The sequence below is a fragment of the Hydractinia symbiolongicarpus genome, chromosome 5, assembly GCF_029227915.1.
Source record: "Hydractinia symbiolongicarpus strain clone_291-10 chromosome 5, HSymV2.1, whole genome shotgun sequence".
NCBI lineage: Eukaryota > Metazoa > Cnidaria > Hydrozoa > Anthoathecata > Hydractiniidae > Hydractinia > Hydractinia symbiolongicarpus.
In genome coordinates, this window is record NC_079879.1 from 16,098,618 (window position 1) to 16,117,566 (window position 18,949).

The following is an 18,949-nucleotide window of genomic DNA, read 5'->3' on the forward strand; positions in this document are numbered from 1 at the left end:
AGACAAAAAAAACGACGGAAGTGATGACGACGGCGAGAGTGACGACGACGAAATTGATATTGTTATTAACAATGATAAGGCAGAAGGGAGTGTTGAAGAAGAGAAAAATGATGAAAATGAAGAAGAAGATAATGCGAAGGAGCCGGGAGATGTCCAAAATATTATTTATAAAATCATTAATAAAGATGTTATTGAAATAGATTAGATTGTTGTGAAATCTTTGTTCTCTTTTAATTCAGCGGTGTCAAAAAAGTCGGCAATAAGTGACCAATATTAAAAAAATTAACCGGTAAAAAGTGACTAATTTTTGCTAAGTGACTAACTTTTTTGCCGACTAAATTTTTTGCCGACTTTTTTTTACACCGACTTTTTTTTTACCGATAAGGTAGCTGTTCTAAAGAAAACCAGCACCGAAGATGGTTCGATACCAGTGGTAAAACGTGTAAGTTCTCTGTTTAAATTGTCTCCTTTTCTCGATTGCAATGGAATACTGAGAGTTGGTGGACGTTTATCCAGAAGTGAAATTGAAGAATATAGAACAGTTCACCCCATTATTCTACCCAGGAATAGTGATGTAACAACAATGATTGTACGTAAGTGTCATGAAGATGTCGGACATGGAGGTAGAGGTTTTACAATCAATGAGCTCAGACGGAGTGGATATTGGGTTATCAATTGTAATTCATTTGTTTTTTGTTTTTTTTGTTTTTTTTTTTTGTTTTTTTGACATTTATTCGGGTTCCATTATACAATGGTTCTTATCCCTATAATAACATAATAATAACAACAATAAGAATAAAAAGTTTAGAACAAAAATGATACAAGAAGCATGGAGATCTAGGTTTCAATAAGAGTTGTAGATTTAGGTTTTGTTAAATGGTTGTTGATAGATTAAATAGAGGAAAAGCATAGGCTATAGTTGTATATCGGCGGAAGGTCTCCTTCGACTCTGAAAGACTTCGTATACAGGAAGGCTCACTGTGGAGGCTCAGAGATTATCGTATGGTTCGATATGTCTAAACGAGATTTGGAAATAAGAAAATCTTGGTAACTTGGTAGAGGTTGAAAAATATGGAAACTCGGACCCGCGCTTGATAGTTGGTTTAGCAGAAATTGATAAGGAAATGCTTATACAATCGGAGAACCTAGCCTTCCCTTGCTAAGGCAATGGCGATTGATTTATCTAAAAAATATTTTTTCGTTTGACAATGTTGAAATTGAATCTAGGTTACGTATATTTTTTGGCAAATCATTAAAAACTTTAGACACTTGGTTGTTGAAAGTGCCATTTTCACCAGGTTCAATCATTATTCCATTATCAATAGATCGGAGAGTCCTTTTGAACTTGAGCTTTTTCATAGACAAGTAGTCCGGCCACTTTTCATCGTTTAAAGCTTTGAAACCTGCAATCGAGAGGTCCAATTCACAACGTTGCTCAACAAGAAGCCAACCCAAACTTGTCACATCTTTCAGGGTGCAGTAGCGACGGAGAACGTACCCGGTTGCACACGACTGTACACGTTGGATGCGCTTTTTCAAGTATTGCGGAATTTGAGCGTACACGGTATTGCAATAACTCAGTTTGGAGAGGACAAGAGATTCCGCGAGTGTTTTCCGAACTCTATACGGGGTGAATCTCTTGAACCTTTTTATCGTTTGTAAATTTGCGTAAGCTGACTTTGTTGCATAATTCACTTGAGGTAACCAGGAGAGGTTTTCGTCCATTTGGATACCGAGTATCTTGACATACAGTTCTTGTCTTACTGATCGGCCTTCTGAACGTAGGAGGTAGGATCGATCTGATGGCAGTGATCTGGGTTTTCGAATAACCATCATTTGTAATTTGTCGCTGTTGAAAATCAGACCATTATCTCTCGACCAGTTGCATAGTGATGTTAGGTCTAGTTCAATTGCCTTGATGGATTCGAAAAGGTTTTGTTTGGGACATGATTTGCAAAGGGTCGTATCATCGGCATATTGGATGGAGGGTGTTTGGATTTCATTTGGTAGGTCGGCAACGTATATGTTGAATAAAATCGGGCCAAGGATACTTCCTTGCGGCACTCCGAAGAAAATATTTTTGGTTTGGGATTTTCGGTCATCGACCTGTACATATTGTTTTCTGTTCGACAGATAACTGACGATAAGTGAAATAATTGATTGTCCAAATCCTAATCGGCTCAGTTTGCGTACCAATATTGAATGGTCGATGGTATCGAACGCTTTGGAATAATCGATCATTACTGCGATGGTTATGTCATTTTTGTTCATTGCTTTTACAATATCGTCACGCAGTTTCAAGAGAAGAGTGGTGGTGGAATGTCCTTTTCGGAATCCTGATTGTGTCGTGTTGTATACTTTGGATTCGACGAAGGTTAGTATTTGGTTCAAGATTACTCTCTCGAAGATTTTTGATAGGATTGGTAAGATGGAGACTGGACGGAAGTCTTTTGCCACTGTTGGATTCGCAACTTTTGGAATTGGACAGACGCGTGCCAGTTTCCATAGATCAGGGAATGATCTTGTGGTGATGCAACTGTTTATGATGTGAACAAGTGGGGACGTGATGTAGTCATGGACTGGCTTCAGGAATTTGACAGGGATGTTATCATGGCCGCTCGAGCAGTCACTCCGAAGATTTCGAATGATCTTGTTTACCTCTTCATAGGTTGTTTCGTGCATTTGTAGTAACTGTTCGGTATCAAGTGGTAGTGCAGATATCAGCTGTTTGGGATTCAAGGTAACGTTTTCTTTCTCGCAAAGACGAGATGCGAGTGTGGTATAGTGATCATTCAGTTTATCAGGATCAAACTTTATTCTAGCGGTTGGTGGTTTGAGAATCCTGTGGATAGTTTTCCATACTTCCTTAGGATTACTCGATGATAACGATTTTAGAATGAATTTTGACTTGACTTTTCTGATAAGTTTTTTGTGGTTGTTTCGGAGCTTAACGTATTCACTGTTGTCTCTAGATTTGGTTTTTCGTATCTCTTCGAGAGCATTTTTGGAGTTGTTGATTATAGGGTCTTGCATCCAGGGAGCAGGAGGTCTTGTGAATCTGGTACGTTTCAATGGAGCGTGTCGTGATAAACATTCAGTAATCAGATGGTTTAGCATTGATACTTTGTCGTTCGGATCGTCTACTGCGTAAACGATGTTAAACGGTAGTTGCGAAAAGTCAGTAATGTAGTCATTTAGCGAAAAACGTTTTTCATCGCGAATGACTTTGTATCTTGGTTCGAACCGCTGTTTGCGAATGTTTATAATGACGTAACCGAGGTCATGATCACTTATTTCGTCGGTTTTGATGACGTTCTGGTGGATGATTTTCTCAGGTAGGTTCGTCGAGATATGGTCGATTAAGGTCTTATCTTTTCTTGTTGGTTTTGTAACATGCTGCGATAAGTCAAACGTATTCAAAATGTTCATATATGTTTCTTGACTGACCGATTTAGTGAGAAGGTCGATATTAAAGTCACCACAAATGACGATTGGACCGTGCCATTTTGCGTAAACTTGACTCAGGAGATGTTCGAATTTGTCACACCATTTTCTTTTCTCGCCTTCTTTGGAGCTTGGTTGGTATATGGATCCGACGAGATAGTGAGAGTTTTTGTTCTTACCGTTGACTTCAACCCAGAATTGTTCGATGGAAGGATCAATTTTCGGAATATCAGTTCGTTCTTTAAAGGTTATTGATTCTTTTAAGTATATTCCTACACCTCCACCCTTACTTCCTCGATGGTTACCTTTGAATACATAGTCTGGGATTTGAACATATTTTTCTTGAGTTTTGTTCTGGAGCCATGTTTCTGTTACGCAGACGATATCGAAATTATAGTCTTCAATCATTTGTTTGAATTCGGTGAGAGATGAAAGAAGACTTTGTGTGTTGATGGTCGCTATTGATGTGTGATTTCGATTATCACGAAGAGCTTTGATGTGTTCGCTTGAAACTTTCCAGTCTGCAGTAGGTTCTACTTCAACAGGTGGATTCTGATCAGTGGATATATTTTGGAAGGGTAGTTCTGAACGCGTGCATTTTGAACAGATCCAGGGTGTTTCCTCTCTGGATGGTAGCGGTTTGCGGTTGACTGTTGTACATGAAGCGTGACAGATGTTCATGCAGGAAGTACACCGGAGTCTCTTTTGATTGCAACGAACAGTTTTGAAGCAGTATTGACAGGGTGAAGGGCCTGGGTTTGGTTCAATATCGGCAGAGAGGTAGAGGAGTAGATGAAGTAAGTGTTTATTGTTTAACTTTCTCGTTTGCAGTTTCGTACCTTGAGCCCATAATGAAGTTACGGTAAATGTTTCTCGGATGCTCCCGTAAGTGGTTTCGTGAGATTCGATACCATTTGAAGTGATAAACTGACACTTACGGATTAGAAGTTGCGAGAGGAAGATTGTAGAGAGTAGCGTCAATCTCAAGGATGGTCTGTTTTCTGACGTTTTTCTCATTTTTCTCTGGAACCGTTGGACGAATTGATGCCAGAATTTCACAATATATGCACCTCACCTTTGAGCAACTTTTTGAGTACTTTTTGTGTGCAAAGCAGCGATTTATTCAAGTATGTGAAGCGAAAACTAAGCTTTTTTACTTTAACGTCAGTTTGTTTACGTCCGTTAGGTGAAGCCGTTGCATTGTTCGTTATCTGATATCAAAATGTGTGTCCTGCAGATCGTTACGAAGAAAAACTGCAGATCAAAGGATGGCCGATCTTCCGATCAACCGACTTGAAGCAACTTCACCCTTCACAGTCTGTGGAGTAGATCTATTTGGTCCGTTCATTATCAGAGAAGGAAGAAAAGATCTCAAACGATATGGTGCTCCATTTACTTTGTTGGAGCTGAAAAGGAGTTGAAAAAAGCCCTGAATGAAATGGATGACGATAAAATATCTACCTTCCTTCAGTTACAGGGAAGAGATTGGTTCAGTTGGAAGAGAAATCCACCAACAGCGAGTCACTTTGGTGGAATTTGGGAGCGTCAAATTCGAACTGTACGCTCAATCTTGACGTCACAGTTAAGAACGCCTGGTCATATCCTGAACGACGAATCCTTTAGGACATTGCTAGCTGAGGTCGAAGGCATTGTGAATTCAAGACCTCTCACGTGCGAAACATTAAGCGATGCAGATAGCCCACTCCCACTTTCACCATCGAATCTGCTTACTATGAAATCAAACGTAATTGTTTCGCCACCTGGTGTTTTTGACAAACCTAATCTTTACAGTCGGCGACGATGGAGACGTATCCAGCATATTGCGAATGAATTTTGGTCAAGGTGGAGGAAAGAATACCTGCAAACTCTCCAAAAACGAAATGTTTGGCAACACAAGCGACGTTGCTTCCAAGTTGGCGACATCGTAATATTGAAAGACGAATCTGAACATCGTTCTGATTGGAAATTGGCAAGAATAACAAACACGTTTCCACACGATGACGGACTGGTTCGATCAGTGTCACTGAAAACTACATCTAATCAACATGAACTAGTACGTCCAATACATAAGTTGGTGTTGCTTGTCGAAAATAATTAAATAAACGATTCCCAATCGGGGAGCCATGGTTTTGTATATTTTAAATTAAATTGTTATAGTTAGTTTTTGTCAAGATGTAAGATATCATCTTGAGGGGAGCCATGTTGCTGCTGCTGAGGCACAGCAATGCCAGCGTCTAGGCATCCCTTAAGATCGTGTTTATATTGAAGTGTGTGTATAATTTTATTTTTCGTTGTGTGTTCATAGCCTTAAGTTTTATGTTAAATGTTTCACGTCATTAACTTTATGTTACATGTTAGTATTTTAGTGTACGTTATTGCTGTCTTGTTCCTCTGTTCTTATGTCTGTTAACGGCCCATTGTGTTACTCGTAAAGTTCTTTTGTTTTTTGTATTATTAGTTTGTTGCGTTTTACATTTTTAGCATGTAGTGGATTCATGTGTGTATTTTTACTTAGTATGTGTGTATTGCTTGCGTGTGATGTTGTTTGGTGGTGGTTTAGTGAAAGTGGTTTAGTAAGATATTTTGTTTTGTTTTTATGTTTCTATATCTATTTTGTTCGTGCGTTCTTGTTTGCTTTCTTTTATTATTTGCTCCTTTTGTATTTTTTAAACTAAAGTTTTTGTATTTTATTTAGCGTTTATGGATTAAAACCTATCGTTTGTGGCATTAAATTCGTATCCGTTTGAACCCTAACAAATAGTGTCGACTTGTGTGTGTGCGACACTAATACATTGTTGTTTAAATAGTCTGTTAAGGACAAATTTTCGTCAAGTTGTTCATCAGCAGAGTTAGTCAGAGTTGTAAAACATTCATCGATTGTTTCTCCGAAATAACATTTTCCTTCATTTGAAAAGAATAATCTCTCTAGCATGTTGTCCTCAACCATTATGAACCTATAACCACCACCGTTTTTTTGAGACACAATAACAGCACGGCCTTTTTCAACATTGCATCTTTTCCACCGAACATGAACCTAGAACGTCAAGAAGTTCTCCATATAGGTACATTGCAATAAAATTTGTTTAAAAAAGGATCAAAAGCTTACAATTTTGTGGTAGCTAGATACCTGCGAGTTAATTTTTCACGTTTTTTCGCCTGATACACTTGTTACAGACTTATGCTATTAGTCACCCTATAGCTACATAATATAAGGAGAATTTCAAACATGCATACCTACTTGACTTGTGCTATAAATTCATGACGACATGCAAATACCAAAAGCTTAATAGTATACTTAGATTAGAGTAAAAAAATACCTTCCTTTCTTCAACTTTTCGTTCATTTTCTCCCTTCCTCCTGATTTGAAGTATTAAACCACTTAATCTTGGTTCTGTTTTCCTCTTATTTTCACCAACCATTATCTATTTGCTAAAAATCCCTTTCTACTGTTCCCTTCACGTGTGTTTATATTTGTATGTCTACCATTTTTACATCGCGATTCTCCTCCAGCGTGTTCCGGCATTCAAACGGTCTGGGTCTAACTTTGTCGCAAGACTATAATGGTGTATGCGCTTTACTTAATTTACGACATACTGTATACCTGTACTAAAGCGCTCCACCTGATCGTGTGGCACAGTTTACGGCTCTTATTAAGTGTTCCACAGGGTGTTCAACGTCAGGTCACACCTTGACTTTGGCTTACCCCGGCGTTTCGACACTGGGGTAAGTCAAACGCGAGACGCGCTTAAGTGGTATAAAAAGGATGGGCGGACCCGTGGATATTTCTCCGGGCCATCGATTATCTACATTATAATGCCCGTATACGTCTGTCCGTCCGTCCGTCCGTCAGTCTGTGTGTCACGCAAAATGGTAGCTTAGCTGCGACGGGCGAACCCGTGGATTTTTCCACGGGCTAACGACTAATCTCTATAATAATAGCCGTATTCCGTCTGTCTGTCTCTGCGCGGAGCACCTGCTGAGTTGGAAAATTATGTTACGGAAACACGAATATCAAATGCGATATATTTTTATCCACTTTGTCGCGACGACTAATTATGAAGGTCGGGCGAACCCGTGGATTTTTCCATGGGCAACGACTAGTCTATATTATAATACCCGGATACGTCTGTCTGTCACGCAGAATGGTAGCTTAGCTGCGCAATAGCGAGAAGCACGCAATGCGGTATAAAAAGGACGGGCGAACCCGTGGATTTTCCACGGGCTAACGACTAGTATTTTTTAAACTCACCAACTCGCGAACTCACAACTCGCTGACTCGAAGATTACCTATACTCGTTTAAAATGGGGATATGGGGCGAGACGCGGTCTGATAAGGCCAACAGATCCAAATTTTTGGGCAGCTTTATGACCAATGACATTCCACTATGTTAGACAATGTTTGTGCAAAATGTGGAGTTTATAGCTTATGGGGACAAATTAAAGTCCTAAATATGGTCTTTGAGGGGGGTCTGACCCAGTCTTAAGACCCACTTTTTTGGTGAGCTTTATCATTTTTCAGATTCTCTCATATACTGACACACGTTACCAACTTTTAAGCTTTGAGAATTATGGGACCAAGTAAGAGTCTTGAATTAGGGTAATTTTTGGGGCCTGGGACCTAAACGCCCCCAAATAGGGTCAGCTGCAAGGGCGGATTTAGACTTCGGCCACTTCGGCACTCGCCTAAGGAGAAATTTTGCCAATGAGAAAATCATGTGTATCTAAATGTAGAAATTGATTTAAAGCAACGCATTATTTTTATTATAAGCGTTTAAAATGATTCCTTTGCACCCAGGATCCGAGGTAATGTTTTTATCTCCAACTTAGGAGTGTTTGGCGAGGCTCGACTCTCCTTCGATGTGCTTTGCCGAAGTACTATGGTTCTTACGGTAGTCGAACTACATTTTGTCGCATTTCGCTGACTTTGTTTCTCTCGATTCCTTTGTTTTCTACCGTAAAAACAGTCGACTTCGGCGGCCGCCGAGGTGTGGACTATTGGACTCTCTTAAACAAAAGAAAAACACTAGAAATTAAAAAAACGGTTGCGAAGCATTACGCAAGTTGCAAGCAAAATTGAAACTAGCCAATTGTTGTCCTAGTGTTTTTTGTTTCTCTTTGATATAATACGGCGAGGTGCTTATGTGACGTACGGAGTGTGGTTTCTATACGGAGTAATACTCTGTATAGCTGCTATACGGAGTTTGGTTTAGCTATACAGAGTCTGCCAACGAATGTTCTTAAAGTATTGCAATCACAAAAAACAAGTTAAAAAAACAAGCACGTCATTTTAAACATACGAGGTGTATTGTAGTTATACGGAGTGTGGGAACATTAGTTTGATTGCAAAAAAGGATTATAGCATACAGATTGTGAGATACCGAGAGTATGTTATGCAGAATTCGCTTTGTGGAGTATGCAGGATTTGCTATAAGGAGTATGACATATGGAGTATGCTATACGGACTATGCCATACGGATTATATGGACTATTCCATACGGACTGTGACATGCTTTACATACGAAGTATGCTATACAGAGTGTGACATGCCTATTATACTAAGTGTGACAGGCTTAGTATATGGAATGTGATATGCTTAGTATACGGAGTGTGACATGTTTGGTAGGAAAAAGTCATTGATTGTATGGTTAGTTTTATTGCATACAGAAACATACAAAACAAAGTTATAAAGATTAGAATAAATATAATGGAAGGCATAAAAATATGCTTCATACAAAACGCAAATATTAAACTACATCATACAGTAGAACTGCCAGGTAACTCGACCACCGGTTAACTCGAACTTTTATTAGCTGGAACTGTTATCTACGGTAATTGGTACTCTGCATGCTTGTCTCATATTTTAGACTTTTTTCTTCTTACACAAATTATTTGCTTGTTTTAGGCTCAATTTTCTAAACTGGAATAGCTCAGAGTAAATTTTTAATAAGAATACTTAGTTTAGACTTCAACGCTCATGCTGCATTCGCTAATGTCTAGCCAAACCAGTCTCGGCATTATACTCTTAAAGCTGTATGCGCCGCTCGCGGCTTTGAGAAATATTTCCTTCTATACGAGTAAACATGTCGCTATACGAAGTTATACTCCGTATACGCATGCCTATACGGAGCCGTACTCCGTATAACTGCACACTCCGAATGGAACACTTACATCTTACTGCAGCTGATATCTGGAAAATCACCAAAACTGAATATCATTACGGAGTTTCATACCGCGCAGGTCTGGGCGCAAGCGAAGCGCTTTGTAGGGATGTTCTGCCCAAACTTAGGACGCTGCCCAATCTTTGGACATAAAATTGCCCAGTCTTAAACTGGCCGGCCAGTCTTAAAACTGGGTAGGGCGACACAAGATTGGGCAAAAGACCATGTTAGGCCCATATTTGGCGCCTTTTAGATTTTAAAGAAGGGATGTACCACACGAGCTCTGTTTTTTGCAAGTCCCAACAAACATTCTCAGGCACATAAAAACATATTTTGGGTACTGTTGAATTGATCCGGCCAGTTTTTGGACACAGTAGAGTGAAAATCGCGGCTAGCTAGCTAGATAGCTGGTAGAGCACGTTTTATACATTTAGCATTTATATACAGCTTGTATTAGTGGCTAAATTTTAAAAATTAAATGTTTATATTTATGATAAATCATAAAAATCGTATTCAACCATATTATTAGTTAGCTAGCTGTTAATTTCATTGGATGAGATGCTTAGCCAGCTAGCTAATATCGTAGTCTATAGAAGAAAAACCTATTGAAATTACAGACACTCTAGTCAGATATTTACTGGAACATTACGGAACATTCCAGAATATTCTTGAACATTCATGTAGTATGGACATTGCATCATGTATATATGTACTTGAACTCTCTAGAACATACCTTGGAACTTTCTTGATGTTTCTTATTAGACGCCATCTTTGTTTCTGGAACATTCTAGACGTTTTTCTTGTATACTAGTATTTTCTAGCAAGTTCCATGTAAAGACTATATATAAGCTGACTGTAAACATTGTGAAGTAAATATATCTTCAGAACCATAACAAATATTATTCAACAGGTTATGGGCCCAGAGTATTGCCCAGTATAACTGAAGATAGTGAGAAGAAACTTGTAAACAAAGTACGTGCACAACTTGACGCCATCTTGGAAATTTGTAGTTCACGGAATTTTGGTGATTGTTATCACGGAATCAAAACATTGGTATTCCGGTATTTAGTTGAAAGTATCCGGAGGAATAATGGCTGCGGAAGCAACGAAGATTCTTTTGAAACCGCTGAATGGATCAAATTATGCGACATGGAAGTTGCAATGTAAGATGGCATTGGTACGAGAAGGTTTGTGGAAAATTGTTAATGAAACTGAAGGTGCTCCTGCTGATGGCGAAGCAGCAGCGGTGAAATATGCATTGAGAAGAGACAGGGCATTGGCTACTATCGTTTTATCGACTGAACCGTCTCTTCTATATATACTTGGTCCGGATCCAGAAGATCCCGCAGAAGTATGGAAAAGGTTAGCCAATCAATTTCAAAAAAAATCTTGGGCCAACAAATTGGCATTACGTCGAAAACTTTATGCGTTAAAGTTAAAGGAAGGACAATCGGTACAGACTCACATCAAAACAATGACGGAGATTTTTGAAGAGTTAGCGATTGTTGGTGATCCTTTGGATGACGAAAATAAGGTGGTTCATTTGTTGGCAAGTTTGCCGCGTTCGTACGACATGTTGGTCACGGCGCTCGAAGCAAGTTCGGAGGTACCAAAAATTGACGTTGTTACAGAGCGACTGCTTCACGAAGAAAGCAAACAGAAAGACATGGTAGAAACAGAGCCAGGAATAAAGGCGATGACGTTAAAGCATCATCAGCGTAACCAGAAAGGTCCAAAGTGTTATCGGTGTGGTAATTACGGACATATTAAACGAAACTGTGATCTCAACAAGGCGGGAAATTATTCGAGATCGGATGGAAAGTTCAAGAAGAAACCCATGAACCAAAAAGCTTGTACCGCCGAAAAGAAGGAGTCTGACGAAGAAATCGAACTCGGATTTGTTGTCGAACATTCTTTAGTAGCATCCGAAAAGTTAAGCGATTGGATAGTGGACTCTGGAGCCACGTGTCATATGTGCAATGACGAGAGCTTATTTATTGACATTGTTGAACTCGAGGAACCACAGAAGATTACTGTTGGGGACGGATACTCACTGGAAGCTATTGGTAAAGGGACAGTGGAATTATTCGTGAACATCCCGGATGTAAAAGTGAAACAATGCCGATTGTATGAAACTTTATACGTACCACAACTGTCTCACAATCTTTTGAGTGTCTCAAAGGGAACAAAGTCCGGTAAGAGGTTTGAGTTTGGTCAGTCGGAATGCCGTATATTGGATGGCAACAAAGTAGTCGCTACTGCTACAAAGTCTGGAAACCTGTATCATCTCAACTGTAGTCGACAGGGAGAAGCGGAAAGCGAGTTTGCAATGTGTGGAAGTGACGACACAAAAGAATCAATTTGGCACCGACGTTACGGTCACCTTGGGGTTAAAAGTCTGGAAATGCTGGCAAAAGATAATTTGGTTGATGGATTTGAATACGATTCATTAAAGAATGCAAAGTTTTGTTAATCATGTGTTGATGGAAAGCAGCACCGGACACCTTTTCCAAAGAAAGGAGGAGTGCGGTCCAATGAATTACTTGGATTAGTGCACAGTGACGTGTGTGGAAAGATTGAAGAGAAGTCACTTAGCGGAGCTGAATATTTTATCACCTTTATCGACAATAAGTCACGACATGTGTGGGTGTATATGCTGAAAAACAAAAGCGACGCATTCCAAAGTTTTGTGGAATGGAAAGCAATGGTCGAAAAGTCAAGCGGTTCGAGAATTAAAGTATTTCGAACGGACAACGGAGGAGAATACACTTCAAATGAATTTGAGAACTATCTCAAAAGAGAAGGTATTCGACATGAAACAACAGTTCCAAAGAATCCAGAACAGAACGGTGTGGCTGAAAGAATGAACAGGACACTTGTGGAAATGGTGCGAGCCATGTTAGCAAATTCAAAGTTACCCAAGCGTTTTTGGGCAGAAGCATTATCAACAGCAAGTTACTTACGAAATCGTAGTCCTACAAGTGCTGTTAAAGGTATGACACCATATGAAGTTTGGACTGGACACAAACCAAATGTCAGCGATCTTCGTATATTTGGATGCAACGCTTACGCACTCATTCCAAAGGACGAGAGAGCAAAAGTGGATTCAAAGACGAAACGATGCATTTTCCTGGGATATGGTACGACAACCAAAGGCTTTCGGTTGTACGATGAAGTGAAGAAAAGAGTTTTCTTCAGCAGAGATGTTGTCTTCAACGAAACCAAATCACGAACTAAGGAGAAGGATGACAAAGAAGCTCCAAAAGAAGTTGTCAAGCAACATGAAGTGGAATTGGAATTTGAAGATAATGACGTTGACAAAAATGACAACGGTGAACCTTTACAAACCGATAGGCAGAGACGAGAACGAAAAGCACCAGATCGTTACGGTGATTGGGTATATGTTGCAGAAGAAGTACCAGATCCAAAGTCAATCAAAGAAGCACTTCAAAGTGATGACAAAGAAAATTGGATCGACGCAATGAAAAAGGAAATCAAATCACTATACAAGAACGATGTATGGAATGTCGTTGAACTGCCGGATGGACGTAAAGCTGTTGGAAGCAAATGGGTGTTCAAACGAAAGTGTGATGCAGATGGAAACGTAGAGCGGCACAAGGCAAGATTGGTAGCGCAAGGATTCACACAGAAAAGTGGAATTGACTATGATGAAACATTTTCTCCCGTAGTAAGATTCGAATCAATAAGGACAATGATTGCATTGGCAGCGAAATATAATCTTCAACTACATCAATTGGATATAACAACCGCATTCTTGAATGGCGAATTGAAAGAAGACATCTTCATGAAACAACCTGAGGGTTTCGAGATTAAAGGGAAGGAGAATATGGTCTGCAAGCTGAAGAGAAGTATATATGGTCTAAAGCAATCGTCGCGATGCTGGAATGAAGCTTTGGATAAACATCTCAAGAAATGTGGATTTACCCCTTCGACGAATGATCCTTGCATTTACACGATGACTTCAGGAGGAGAGATGTTTATATTGGCTGTATACGTTGATGATATCATATTAGCAGGGAAATCAAGTACGCGAATCCAACAAATCATTCAAGAAATTGGTGTAAAATTTGACGTAAAAGACATGGGGAAGTTACATCATTTCCTTGGCGTTAAAGTCGTTCATCTAGAACCAGGGAAGATATGGATTGGTCAACCAACCTACATCAAAGAAGTGCTAACGAAGTTTGACATGCAAAATTCGAAAGCTGTCGCAACTCCTACTGAAGCCGGAGCAAGATTGATGAAACCAACAGACGACGATATTCTGTTTGACCAAGACATATATCAATCAGCAGTTGGATGTTTCCTTTATCTGTCAACGAAAACAAGACCAGATATTGCATATGCTGTTGGAAACGTTGCAAGATACACTTCAAAACCTACGACACATCATTGGTCTGCAGTCAAACGTATTATGAGATATTTGAATGGCACAGTCAACTATGGTTTATTATATGGTGATAAAAGTGGTTTAACCGGATATTCAGATGCGAATTGGGCAGGCGATCTTGACGATCGAAAATCAACATCTGGTTATATTTTCAAGATGAGTGGAGCAGCTATTAGCTGGTTGAGTAAGAAGCAAACATGTGTAGCCTTATCCACAGCAGAAGCAGAGTACATGGCATTGTCAAGTGCAGCACAGGAATCTATTTGGTTGAGACGAATTCTTAATGACATGAACGAGAAATCAGACGAGCCAACTTTGATCTACGAAGACAATCAGTCAACAATTTGTATGGCGAGAAATCCAAAGTTTCATGGACGTACAAAACATATTGACATTAAGCATCACTACATACGAGAACAGATTACGAATAAGAAGATCACGTTGGTGTACTGTCCGAGCGAGGACATGGTTGCGGACGTATTGACAAAAGGATTGGGTCGTGTTCAATTTAATGAACTACGCGAAAGGAGTGGTATTTACGAACTATCTGACAGCGAGTGAGGAGGAGTATTGAAATTACAGACACTCTAGTCAGATATTTACTGGAACATTACGGAACATTCCAGAATATTCTTGAACATTCATGTAGTATGGACATTGCATCATGTATATATGTATTTGAACTCTCTAGAACATACCTTGGAACTTTCTTGATGTTTCTTATTAGACGCCATCTTTGTTTCTGGAACATTCTAGACGTTTTTCTTGTATACTAGTATTTTCTAGCAAGTTCCATGTAAAGACTATATATAAGCTGACTGTAAACATTTATGTATGTACATTGTGAAGTAAATATATCTTCAGAACCATAACAAATATTATTCAACAAAACCTTCCACAATTGTTCTAAGATTGGGCATGTACGTCCATAGATTAGGCAGTCCAATCTTAAGACTTGCCACCCATTTGTCACTGTCGGAAGATTGGCCTGGCCAGTCTTAAGACGGGGCGCGTTCCAAGATTGGGCAGAACAGGGACAAATTTTTACCTTGTTTTCATTTGTCTCGATAGCCCAAATAATTTTCATGATCAGTTTTTCACAACTATTCTGGTTACTGCTGCGAAAAGAGGCAGAAATGCAAAATCCTGCCTGATGTTTCTTCAACTAATTTTTTACTTTAACTGACGTTTTGCTTTTTAATAACACGTTTAAATGGTGTTGCTAACCCTCTTTGTGGTATATTGACATAGGTAAGATGTTGGAATCGAAGAAAACTTAAATTACTGACTTTTATAGAGAGGCAAGACGTATTGTTGATGTTGGTTTTAGGGGTTAGCTTCCTGAAGTTGCAAGCTACATATACCATACATTTTGTGTTGTGAGGAATAAAGTAATGGTTAAAAAGAAACACTATTATATCATTATCAGTGCACTTTGACAAGAAGAAGTAAAAATTACAGCTAGCTATAGAAATACTTAAAGGACGTTTTTTTACAGTAAGCTATGGATCTGCAAGTTTGACATGGATTAACTTGGAAGAGCATTAAATAAAGGATTTATTCGCAAAGTATAGCTAACTAGTTATATGAAAAAGAGCACAGATGAAATCGACTGAAAATAAAATACACACTTCAATGACTGGCTTTGACTTTTTGTTAGAAATTATTATATATAAATATTACATAACTAGCTAGGAAGGGATATATATAATAGCATGTTACACTATATTACTGTGTTCTTAATTTTGGTAAAATGCAAGAATAAATTTAGCCAAGGTCCACTTTTACAATTTTGTGATAGCTATAGTAATTTTGGTACATTGACATAAGAAAAATCTGGCAACCGAAAATATTTGACGAAAACAGTTATAGTCATTAAATTTGTTTAAAAAGTTATTTTCCATTAAGTATGTTATTTTATTTTATATTTCGCAGCGGTCGAAACTTTGTACTTTACAGATTAAAATTATTCCAATGCAAAATTGAGGTGCAGCAATTTTTAAGGCTAAGTTGGTGTTTGAACTGCACAAGTTGAGTGATATTAGAAATAATTTTTTATGATCCTACTTTTAGCATCTTTTAGCATCTTAGCTTCCGTGCTTAGCTCTTGTTGAGGTCGGACGTATCTAAAACGCTCCGGTCTTGGCACGCTAAGTCGAATAAAGAAAAAAGAAGACTAAAGCTTGAAGAGCTCCTGCTTTGACAGCTAAGTCCTTTTTGATTTATTATATATTGTACTGCCTTCTTTACTTCATTTATATCTTTTCATTTCTTTAATTTGTTGTTTTGTAAGTTTTTAAATTATTGTTTTTGTTAATAAATTGTTTTTATCCCAGTCAGTTTTTTATCCATCTATCATCTAATATGGTAGCTGTGTTGTGGGTTCCTGCTGCTCCTTCTGTGTAACATCATAAGGAAATGGGCTTGCCTCAGATCCTTCAAACATAGTTTTGGAAGAGCACATAACCGTAAAATGATCTCTCTACGACTTAAAAATAACTTTACTCAGGTAGGAAACCCCACATTTACGCTAAAACTGATTTTTGTGTTCGTTGTATTTTTGAGCAATACAAAACCTTCGTTCAAAAGTAGCTCACCCAACAACAACGAAATGAGTCGACTAGATAGGAGTTTCTTTTCTATCTCTTCACTTAATGCCTGCAATAGAGTTTCTGAAAGCCAGCTCACTCTCCAATTAAAATTAATGGCTTTATCAAAACTTAAGCCAAGCAGGCACAAGTATTTCTATTTTTTAATCCTCTTGTCAGGGGACATCTGCCTCAACCCAGGTCCTGTTAAGTATCCCTGTTCTTCATGCTTAAAACCTGTGGCAAAAACACACAAAGCACTTTCTTGTGACAAGTGTGGATTATGGGCTCATAAAAAATGTGAGCGTATTTCTGATAAAAAATATCAACAATTTATGAAGACTCCTAAAGATAAACTGTTTTTCGTTTGCAGTCCCTGTCTTTCTCGTAATTTGCCCTTTGCTAATGAGGAGTCATTTGGTGACGAAATTCCGGACAACATCAATATTACTATTGATAAAAACTTTGATTTTGAGGCAATCAGAAATGGGAAGGGCTTAAAAAAGGCCCATCTCAACATTAATGGTCTGTCATCCAAACTAGACTATGTTAAACTTCTGCTACATCAAACAAAACTTGATGTATTCTCCATCTGTGAAACCAAAATCGATGACACCATCACTGACAATGACGTTATTGACGTTATTACAATGGTGTTTTGGCATCAGAGATGCTGCCTTTGACTGGTTCGAGTCCTACTTAACAGGCCGAATGCAGCTGACTCTTGTAAACGACACAGGATCAGATCTGCTTCATGAAGACGTTTTTGGGGTGCCGCAGGGATCTGTGTTGGGGCCCCTGCTCTTTCTTTTGTATATTGATGACTTAAAATCTGCATCATTATTTCGTCTCATAAAAACTTGGATACCCTGGTCTCCCAGGTCGAATTAGAACTTTCGCAAGTCGACCTCTGGCTGAATAATAACAAAATGACTATTAATACGGACAAAACTAAAACAATCTTTTTCGGCAACCACAGCCAGTTAAAAAAAGTTGAGAACAAAACTATCAACTATATGGGTATTCCTTTGAAGAGGAGCGAAAAAGTTAAATATCTTGGGGAAACATTTGATCAAAAATGCAATGACATAAATAGAAAAATACTAATTAAATATTCTAAAATTAGAACCATTGCATCCTGTTTAACACCTCACACAAAAAACCTTTTAATTAATGCACTTGTCATGCCATATTTCAACTACTGCTCCTCGGCATGGGCTTGTGCCACCCAAGGTAGATTGGGAAAACTAGAAAAACGATTAAAATGTGTCCGTACCTTTCTTGGGAAAGAGAGGGAATATTCAATGAATAATTTACTCATCAAAAACGATGCCATATTAGTTTTCAAAGCCATGAATCACATTGCTCCTGATTACATGCGCTCAAAATTCCTTTTGACAAAAAACTGTCATAATCATCAAACAAGAGGAGCTTCAAAAAACAGGTTCACACTTCCCTTGGTCAACACGGAATTTGGCAAAAAAGCCTTCCCATTTAGAGCTGCAAAAGTGTGGAATAATCTTCCAGACCAAGTGACCTGTGATGGAAGTCTGCTTTCGTTTAAGACTTCCATCTCTAATGTATTTGGCAAATTCTAATGGAGATCACTTTTTAACTTTTTAATTTTTGTTTTTTATTCTTTTTCTTTTCAATTTTCACAGATTATAAATGTTACTATGTTTGATTGAGCTGAGGCAGTCTAAGGTTTATCATTTTTTGTTTCTTTTTTGTTCTAGTGGCCCCCAGTGGAAACAATCCACTAACTATAGGTTTTTGTGATTTTCTGGGCTAGCCACTTTAAATATTTATTATTATTGTTATTGTTATTGTTATTGTTATTGTTATTGTTATTGTTATTGTTATTGTTATTATTATTATTATTATTATTATTATCTGGGCACTTGCCCACCTATATATCTGATTACTCTATGAATAAGGCTACGATATATATGAGTGACCAAGTGTGACCCCTAGCTAACAAAAACTACAACGAGACAGCTACGGCCAGCTTTTTGACAATTTTTAATTTGGTTTATAAAAAATGTAGGTAGCTTCGCCCTGGTTAGTTAAATAAAGTTTCCTAGCAAACACAAAATAAGAAATTTTGGAATTATTTTTTAATATTATAGCTAGCTAGGTATCTTTTTAATGGGTATGAAACTATTAGTTTAACAAAAAAAACCATTGTTTTCCTTACTTGTGTTCAAAGAGCTATATATGTTCTGCCCAGATTGCGAAAACGGCCTGTTTACAACCGGGACAGCCGGATTATGTACACATGATCCGATTATGTTTTTTTTGCACTGGTTATGTCGTGGTGACCGGATTATGAACGCTGATATAATGGC